Source organism: Montipora capricornis, chromosome 6 (assembly GCF_036669925.1).
Source record: "Montipora capricornis isolate CH-2021 chromosome 6, ASM3666992v2, whole genome shotgun sequence".
NCBI lineage: Eukaryota > Metazoa > Cnidaria > Anthozoa > Scleractinia > Acroporidae > Montipora > Montipora capricornis.
The window spans coordinates 39,492,293-39,500,434 of record NC_090888.1 but is presented as its reverse complement, the minus strand read 5'-3'; the positions used below and the strand labels follow the sequence as shown (position 1 = coordinate 39,500,434).

Here is an 8,142-nt window from a genome sequence, read left to right as displayed (position 1 = left end):
AAGGCAGTGGGACTTATAAATAGGTCGCAGAAAGCGTTTTCAATGCCAGTAAGAAGTAGAACTGCTGTGTGAAGATGAGTTCAAGAGTGCTTTTTCTCCTGTGCATTGTGGCTCTAATGGGAGAGCTGTTGAGTCTACCTTCACCCATGGGTTAGTGCAAAGCTCTTATTAATTGTTTGGGTCTTCTTTTGATAACGTAACTTTAAAAAATATATATATATATTTTTGTAAGTGTTGTTTACTGGTGTCATAAAACCGGTCGCAATGAGGCTCTGCAATGTTAAAAGCCTAGTGATAATAATTGTGATATATAGCAATAATTGAGTATATCAAATGAGTTAAATATTTTTATTATTTTTGCCTAGAAATATTTCTGTACACATGCCCCCTTCTTTTCTCTGCTAATACGAAATACCACCAGTAGTTCAAAAACACATTTGGAAGGTACACAGAGTAGTCTCATATTAAGAGCTACCGATCGACAAAACGATACTAACATTTTTTTTTTTTTTTTTTTTGCCGTCCAAAAGATAATTAAGGTGATTTCGCAGGCGGAAAAAAAAAGGTGTCGAACGATTTTCTTGAAACTTTCCCTGAATGTTCCCCACTAATCCCTGTTTTGAGAGCTACAATAAAAAAAAAGATATTTCACCGTGCTTGCATAAGAGATATAATGGGGCCAATCTTACCCCATTGTTGTCTGTACTGATACTAAACGAGCACGTTATTTCATCGGTTCAGGGTACATTTTGCGGTAGCTAAACGAGGGGGTCTTTAAAGTAACACTTGAAAAAAACACCTGATAGGTAGAAAGTGTAGAGCATATGGAACACTGTCTTACATAGTTTATGGAAAAATCACTCAACTTTGTTTTCAAGATCATAAGTTACATCCCAGCGGCCTGGGTAAGGAGGCTTTGTGTACGTTTTTAGCTATATCTTTTTTTCCTTCCTATAATTTTTAATTTTTTATTTTTCGTTTTAAAGGGGAAAATTTGTACACCAAAATTATGGAATAAAAAATATAGGTCACCGTGCTCATCTTAGAGCAAAACACCATCGTACGTGTCTATCTCGATTATCGTCGATCGAAACAACAAAGTTCGCTACGTTCTCGGAATGCGTGTGCTTATTCGCAAAGAATTATGGGTCATTCACAACTTCTCTCACGTGTTTTGAGAACTGTTTCAGCGTGCATGATCGACTTACGCCATATTTAAAATGTTGCAAATGACAAATGCCATATTTACAATGTTGCAAATGACAAACACCCTCATTAAGATGACATTTAATTTTTGCACCCCTGTATGTGCTTTCAATGAAACCTTTAAAATGTATTATCTTGTAGAAACTGATGATGCCGGTGACGACGGCCCTGATGACGATGGAGCGGACACTGACGGACCAGACGATGGCGCAGACGGAGATCCAGATACCGATGGGGACAGAAGGCGATAGATGTGCGACATCATTGTTAAGAACTCATTCAGCAAACCACTTGAATAAGTGACTGCCACTGTATTTTCATTCAAGGATTGGTTGATATTTAGCTTCCTCAAAGATACATAACTTTAAAACAACCTCTAAACAGGGAAGGGTGAAAATGACGAAATAAATAACAAAATTAAATTTTAGCGGTTCTTGTGCTACGTCATGAAACTTTACCGCCCGCAGATATTCAACATTTGCCCACAAGAGGCCCATTATTCATGGTAACTTTTATTTTCAGCAAGTTGTAGATGCCTTCGGGTTTTTTTCCTTTCACCTGAGTAGTCTGAAGACGTTAGACCATACGAAATCATGGTTGTTTTTAACCTAACAGCACGTCCCTCTTTCCAGCAACATAAGTCATTCGAAAAAGTAGCAAGTATACTTGCGAGGGTAAATTGTTGGGAGGGTAAATGCTCGAAGACCAAGCTACTCTACACCAAGCTACTCTAAAAAACATCCGAGGGTAATTAAAGATATATGATATGATATGATATGATACTACTACTGTAGGTAATCTACTTGAACGTATACTGGAGCAACGGGAAAAGCTAATTAATTAACAAGAAACAATCGTTGCACAGTTATCAATGACAACATCAAGGAAAAAAAAAAGAAAAAAAAAAGGCAATAATCAATATAACAACGGATAAGAATTTACATTAATATCTTATGCAAAGAAATGTTGGGAAAAACAAAAACAATGACAAAACGTTTCTTAGCCTTTAGCTAACGACGGCTTATTTTAACTATGAAGCGGTTTAAAGCTTTCCTCTAAAAATTATAATAAAAAGCAAATCCCTTTCACATGCCCCTTGGCATGCATGGTAAACACCAAGAGTTGTTTAGTATACAAATTACACTGGCTACCTGTAACGTTTAGAATAGGTTATAAGATTATTATAAACACTCATAAAGCAAACCATGGTACAGCTCCTAATTATTTATCATCTCTTGTAAACTTTAAACCTACTTCTTCCTACAGTCTCAGATCAAATAACAAATCCAAATTTCAGGACTCTCCCTACTCTTGGCGATCGCACCAAAAATGTGTAATAATCTTCCATTAGATCTTAGATCTTCCGATGTTAAAGTTTTTAAACGTAATTTGAAGACTCGTCTCTTTAAAAAAAGTTTTTTCTGATATAGTATTGTAATACATAGACTAGATAATTATTCATTCGTGTAATTTTTGACTATATATTGTTATATTTTATTTAACAAATAAAGAAGCCTTGACTGTGCTCTGTTCTGTTGTAAAGCACGCAGGAAGCGGCTAGAGCACGAAAGAAGTGTAGGGGGAAACACGAGCCGATAGGCGAGTGTTTCTCCCTACTTCTTGAGTAATGCGTAACAATCATTTACGCACTAAGCATTTATTGGTGTTTCACATGGTATCATAACATTGCAGTTAAAGTGCCCATAACGTAAAAAGTTTTATTTTCCCTTTTGAAAGTCCATATTGAAAAATCAACTTTAGCGAAAGGATTTTTCCATTCAAACGAGAGAGAAATTTTCTTCGACTTTTTAAGTAGCGTGCAAATTGCCCGCCATTTTGGCATACCATTCGCTGAAGTCTTCTCTCGACTTATGACGTAGATTCAGAAACACGTGGTCAGAGAACATGAGGATTTGAGAGTTCATGCGAAAAAATGCCTGAAAAATGCGTTACCCCTCGATGTAACAACACAGCTGATCTTGAAAAAAGAATATGGGTGCATAAGAATCCTTTCTTCAACTCGGAAACAGCAATAGCCCAAGCAATTGTCTTGGCGAAAGGAAAGTACTGGCAGCCCGGTAAAACTTCGCCAGTGTGCTACAACTTCGGCTATAAGTAGTTGTAACTTCGCTAGAACAGCAAGTCAAGCGCAAGTCAAGTTTTTGAGACTGAGGAGGGTTAATCCGCGCTCCCCTTTCACTGCCATGTGTGATGCCCATTCATGTGGGCGGGCGCGATTTTTCTTATTACATCTCCATCGGATTCCAAATCGATCACGATGCCGTGGGCAAATCGTCGTACCCAAAATGATATCAACTATCTCAAAAACACATTTAAAAGCAATTGCTAAGAAAACAATAACCGTTAGTTTCACGGGCAGTGATACAATCCGGCTACGCTGATCAATGTACTCGCTTCAGGGACAACTGGAAAAGTGAGTGCTCGCAGTCTCGTACAACGATACATGATTACATGGTCTTCCATATCTTGCTTACTCGATTTTCGCAATTGGAGCGATTGCTGAATACCCGTTCACAAAGTAGCGTTTACGTTTGCGACGCTAGCCGCAGGTTTCGCGCGGTTCACGTCGGATAGAGTAAATTGCGTAGAATGGCTGGTGCCGCAGCACTGCCGCAGTGCCTTAGTTGACTTAAGGTTAAATTGAGCTAAGTAGACTGGCTAGTGCCGCAGTGCCGCGGTGCTTGTTTCATGGATTAAAGAATGAGGTATATCCAACAACACGACTGCGGCACTGCGGCAGCAGTGTTTTTAGGTCCATTTCTTGTGGGCGTGTATTCTGCTTTTGACATTAAGTCTGTAATAGGTAGTACCTGCGGATTTCGCAAAGTGATTTTCTGCTCAATATCTTAATTTGTGTGATTTCTGTTAAAGCTTACCTGCACGTGCGAGCGAAAGCCTAGCCTCTGTATCCAGAGAAGAATCCGACACTTTATAACTTCTCAAGTGTGCCTTGGTGTCCTTATCACATTTTGCTATTGTTACGCATTGAACGTTTGCTGGATTATCAGAACTTGCGCCACAAATTCCCCCAACAAACTCAGAATAACCCCACCTGCTTTGTCCTTATCTCTTGCGTGACAGCTCTGACGACACAATCACGGCACAACTCACGAAGGTCACAAAGCGTTCGACTGGTTGACCGTCGTTTGAGAGCTTCGAGGAAAATCCAACCAGTGTATACTTATATAAAGGGGGATACCTTTCTTTGTTTGTTTTGCAGGTATGTTCAGAAAGTGAATTAAGGAAACTTGTTTGCGTAAAAATATGGAATGGAATGAGTCTTACTAGTATGCAATTTTTTACAATTTTAAGTCAGTTATTTTAATTACCGAATATGTCACTCTTTAATAAACCAAGACAGTTAAATTTCAATGACACGTTCCATTTTACCTACAGTAGTTCCAGTAAACCTAAAGTCTCGAATTGTTGAGTGAATAAATCTAGATTAGCGTGTGTGATTTCAATATACCTCACCTCCGCTTTGATGGTCAAAGGTCGACTTTTGTTGACAAACAGCATGTTGAAATTGGGCCTCAAAAATCCTCCGTTTCATTTACCCAAAAATTTTACTGAATTTAATTGCAGCAGAAACATTGCTTATTCCGATGAATATCGTCTTGTTTGAGAAAGCCATGTACCAGGATGCTTTTTTGACGGTCGAATTTCGCACAAATTTGGCACTCTGTAATCAATCTAAAAAAGGTTAAGTTTTAAAATTTGGTCAAAAATACCAGTTTTGAATTATTCTAGCTGTTCCATGTTGTTTTGATTTTCAAGTTACTCATTCGTTATTTCAAAAATAGCGATTCAAAGAATCGACATTTTGGAGTCGTTTTCACTCGCTCACAAGGCCGGATACCGAAAAAATCGCCGTCCAAGGTAAAATAATTATTGAAACAAACTAAAACATATTTTTCTAAAAATGGTTTTCGTAGGCCTTTATTGTGAGAAAGTTTGGCAATTTTCGATTTTTTTATCTTGCACAGTCTTGGGTGAAAATTGCTGAGAGGCACTCTTAATTATGTTCAAGGTGCCTTCTTTTGTTAGCCTGCGAGCAGGCTCTCTCTCTTCGGTGGGAGAGAAGGAGAGCCTGCACGCACCCCTTTGAATTTTGAATGCCGCCTCCTGATGTCACGCTGAGAGAGCTGTCAAAAATTAGCCAATCAGCGCGCACCAGAAGTAAACATTGAAAAAAAACACAGAAAACAGAAACCCACGCGTTGTGTATTTCAATTTGCCCGAGGCTGAAACTAAAAAAAACTGTAAAGGAAGGAAGCCTTCGCCAGAAAAGCCTAACAACTATTGCTGATGCTGTAAAGCGTAGCTGAATATTCAGTACGGTAATTCGTCGAAGTCCCTTCCGCGGAAAAAGTGTTTCGTTCGTCAGGGAAAAATTTAGCACACAAACTTCAAACGACGGGAATCGTAATAGAGACATTCGTTTTCCCTGACCGCATCTCCACTGTGTGAGACTCGTCGACCACAACTGCTGCCAAATTTCGGTAAAGCGAAGCGGAATTATCTTTTTAAATTTATTTTAATGAAATACAGACATTACAACTGCTACATCACACTTTAATACTAGACAGATATTCTAATACCTACACCATTTTATTTCAATTGTGGTTATAGATATGTATTTTACTAATTCAATAATTTGAAAATTGGAATATTTTGTTTTCAAGTGTATCGGAGTATTGCGGAGTTACGAGGAGATCGAGCAATCATTCGTGGAGCCGCCTTTTCGGCTTAGCCTAATACTTGCTAAAATCGTGTAGAGTTCCTCTATCGTTAAATCAGCAACAGAGGCAGCCACGGTGACATGAAGTCGCCCTCGTATTTTGGCCGCTACGAAAAACAGTTGGGAAATAAGACTTTTCTCGAATTCTGTGGATAACAGAGATAGAACTTCCTTCCTTCCAGTAGAGAGGCCATTGCATCGCGTTGCCCGACCTTTAATTATGTAAAGTTATGGTAAATTGCAACATTCTACAATTTTCTCAGACGCATTTCTGACCACCTCATCTCTGCGAAGCGAAGAGGCTTTCTTGTTGTCGGAGCTTGTCAATGGTGACGTCACGAGGTAATTTAATTTCAGCCAATCAGTATTTTGCGTCCAAAATTTGGACGCGACATTCAAAATACAAAGCCATGCGGGCAGGCCCTCATTCTACCCCCAACCCCAGTCCCTCAGAGGGCCTGCTCGCAGGCTATCTTTTGTAGGCTCGATTACCAGCCGCTGTTACGGGAAATGAGCCAGCGCTCACTCCCGAAATCTCGGCTGGACGCGTGAGGTGAGCCATTGTTAATCTCCGCCAATCAGAAACTCGCCTGCACAAATCCGTCTGGCATAAATTATATGTTTTGGCTGCGAAGGTATTCTTTGACCCGGCCTGTCCGAGGTTTACAGTGCTTTAAGGTAGGAAACATCCAAGATTGCGACAACGAAAAGTGTTCGAGAAGCTGGAGAATGGGAATTGTGTCGTTTTCTACCGCCTGAGTTCGCAAACTTCACTGATTTTCCAGATGGCGCCAAGGTCAAAATACGGCTTTCAAATCCATTGCTATTGCAATTTTCTCCTCATACTTCGCTAATGTAAGAGCAAGTAGAATTCCCCAAGATCAATTGAAAGTACTGCTGAGTTTATTGCTGGCAAAACGAGGGGGCCGACGAGGGCGACTGAGAGCTTAAGCAGCCGAAGATTTCGTTGATGATTCGCCGGTTGAATTCAAACTCACATCGATCATTTAACCACAAACTCAAGCTCGTATCATCTGGAAACTTCGCACAGACGTTTTAAGCATTGTTATGTAATTTCTGTTTTCTTAAAATCAGTGTTTTTGGGATGTCTAATGCTATTTCCCCGCAACTATTAACTTCGCATAAATTATATTTTGAATTTACGTCAAAGACACAATCTATCGCTCACGCGTCCAGCCGTCTCTTCTCGGGGAGGATACCCGAACTCGAGTGAGCGGCGGAAATCGAGCCTACTTCTTTTGGCGTGTTTCGTTTTCCCTTTGCTCTGCCAGACACCGACACTAAAACTTTTTCTGTGAGGACAAGGGGTAAAACCGAGACACGTTAGTTCAGGATGGTAGGTTATTCAGTCGCTCTCTAAAAAAAAAGGTGCACATTGATAATAATAATAATAATAATAATAATAATAATAATAATACATTACCAGTATTTATAATAAAGTTTCTATATAACGCGTGCTCTCATTGGTTTAAAAAGCGTGCTTTATGAGAGAACAAAGCATGGAACAAACGAAAGCTTACGCCATCATCCCGCAGAAATGGCAGATGAATTTCGGAATTTCCTTGGGTATTATTGAACAGTTTGTTTTTAAATTGTCATGTCGGAAACGTGCAGGTTTTCATGGGCAACCATTCGGCCGGTTTTCACTGAACTTAATTATTTACATCCTCTGTTTTGCTGTTTTTTTACGGACTAAAACCGAACATTGAGGCACTTGTTTTTCCATAAATTCGAAGTTTGTGTGATTTCTGTCAAGCCACTTTCCAGTTGATTGATGTTTTGACAAGCCTTTGTTTCATTGGCCAATCAAATAATTTTAAACATTCTTACAAGCGCTCTGATTGAGTAAAGTAAATGCGTAATGTGACTTAATAGGTTACCATGGAAACAAATGAGCCACCGAAAACAAGCTATATATTATCTTTAAACGCGTATATCTCAAAAACGAACTCGGTGATTCCCATTTTTTTATTGCTGGCGATTATTTAGCACGCTAAGACAAAACTCATTGCAAAGTTTAAGAAAATAGGCCATTTCCGGGATCATGCCTGTCTCTTCTTCAAACCCGATCTAAGTGCGAAAATTAGTTATAGTTATATGTTAGTTATATGTAAAGTAGAACTAATTTCCATCACAAAAACTTTGCACTTAGA

The 8,142-nt window shown here is 39.2% G+C and overlaps 1 protein-coding gene and 1 long non-coding RNA gene across 2 annotated transcripts in view; both read left to right on the top strand.

Annotated features, from left to right (window-relative positions):
- Nucleotides 1–2,731, top strand: LOC138052093 (uncharacterized). Its single transcript, XR_011132997.1, has 2 exons — nt 1–150; nt 1,348–2,731. It is a non-coding gene; the product is annotated as an uncharacterized lncRNA (long non-coding RNA).
- Nucleotides 2,732–4,367: 1,636 nt separating this feature from the next.
- LOC138050497 (uncharacterized) overlaps nt 4,368–8,142 on the top strand; it is a 7,165-nt gene continuing 3,390 nt past the window's right edge. Inside the window, exon 1 of the mRNA XM_068896820.1 lies at nt 4,368–4,447. The gene's annotated coding sequence lies outside the window, so the exon portion shown is untranslated. The remainder of the gene's footprint in view (nt 4,448–8,142) is intronic.